Source organism: Cicer arietinum, chromosome 3 (assembly GCF_000331145.2).
Source record: "Cicer arietinum cultivar CDC Frontier isolate Library 1 chromosome 3, Cicar.CDCFrontier_v2.0, whole genome shotgun sequence".
NCBI lineage: Eukaryota > Viridiplantae > Streptophyta > Magnoliopsida > Fabales > Fabaceae > Cicer > Cicer arietinum.
The window spans coordinates 10,061,848-10,063,448 of record NC_021162.2 but is presented as its reverse complement, the minus strand read 5'-3'; the positions used below and the strand labels follow the sequence as shown (position 1 = coordinate 10,063,448).

Here is a 1,601-nt window from a genome sequence, read left to right as displayed (position 1 = left end):
GTGGTTTTCGGCACCTGCGTATCCAGCACAATGTTCTCGTGTAACTGGTGCATGGTGATTACATTAGATAATAACTTTTGTACATCTATTTCTAGATGCAGGTAATGTAAATTCACTTAGTAATTGTTATTTGCTGAAAATAATCATGTTTCTGTTATAGTATCTATTTTGAAATATTGATGTTGGCTTTTCCATGGAAATATGTTTATAATGCGGAGAATGTTCTCTTGTAACTGAGGTGTGGTTTCATTAAATATTTACTCTTATATATTTGTAATTGTATTTTGCAATTAACCATAGTTTACTAATATGCTAGTGCGAAAAAGTTTTAATTTTAGTTTATCTTCAATAGGTGAAATTGGTAATCAGACTGATTATATCAACATGGACCATCCCACATCTTCTCAGGCTCTAAGATGGACATATCAGAATGCTGAAGAATTTGTAACCTCACTTGAACTCAATTCTTTTATACCTTTTTTCTTTTATGGTGCAGAGGCATTCAAAGATCACACCACATACTTTTAAAACAGGTGCTCTTTTGAAGCATGCAAGGCCAAAGCAAGATAGTTGGTTCATTTTGGATATCAATGTCTTGGATGGTACAATGATGGCTCCATCTACCCCATTCTCAAAGATTTAGCGAATGCGTAACAATGGCATTTTAGTGTGGCCCAAGGGAACTCAACTTGTTTGGATTGGTGGTTATAAATTAAGTGATGTGCTTTCTGTTGACTTAGAGGTTTGCTAATTACTCATGCTATTTCTGTTGACTTAGAGGTTTGCTAATTACTCATGTTATAGTTCAATCATTTATTTAGTTTAATTAGCTTTTCTCTATATGATATTATTATTAAATATTCCAGGTTGCTGAGGATGGTGTACCCATGATCTAAAGGTCCATATTTTTTTCTTTCTGATGACATGTAAAGTAGTGTTCACTTAATTTTTTTTTATTATAAGATTGTCTACTTGAAATGGAGTATGAGAACAGATTCAGACAAGATCAGAGACAAAAATATGACTGTCTTCTTTTTGGTGAGTATTTTAATTAGTCACAAAATTCATGTATTAATTTAATTTCATAATTGGAAATTTCATATAGTTTATGATTGTAATTATGATATTGTTTTGCAGATTTAGATGATATTTTGTATCCCACTAAGTTGTGGTATTGCAAAAGCATGTGGACAATATATTAAAGGTGATATATTGTTTAGTTTTTTACCATTGATCTATAGACTATGGAACAACTATGGTTGGTTTAAGGGTATGAATGATTCTTATATTTTTTTTCCTTTTCAATTTATTAGATGAATTCAAAACATATGATTGTTTTGTTCCTTTGTCAATTCAGACATTTGGATATGACTTTGACTATGATGAATATCATATGTATGACACCTTTTTTATATACATATTTTCAAATTATCTCGTCAAACTAATATTGGTTACAAGTGAATTTTTTATTGAGTTAATTTTATACAAACTGCAACAACCTCTATCAACCTTTGTCAAATTTAGTTTTGAAAAGTTTCATGTTGCATTAGGATAAACATTGACCTTTTTAATTGTGTGTCATATCTGGAACGACCCTAATC

General features: G+C 30.5%; 1 long non-coding RNA gene across 1 annotated transcript; it reads left to right on the top strand.

Moving 5' to 3' along the window:
• The first annotated feature begins 74 nt into the window (after positions 1–74).
• On the top strand, positions 75–1,010 carry LOC140919544 (uncharacterized). Its single transcript, XR_012162193.1, has 3 exons — positions 75–444; positions 534–742; positions 867–1,010. It is a non-coding gene; the product is annotated as an uncharacterized lncRNA (long non-coding RNA).
• The last annotated feature ends 591 nt before the right edge of the window (positions 1,011–1,601 follow it).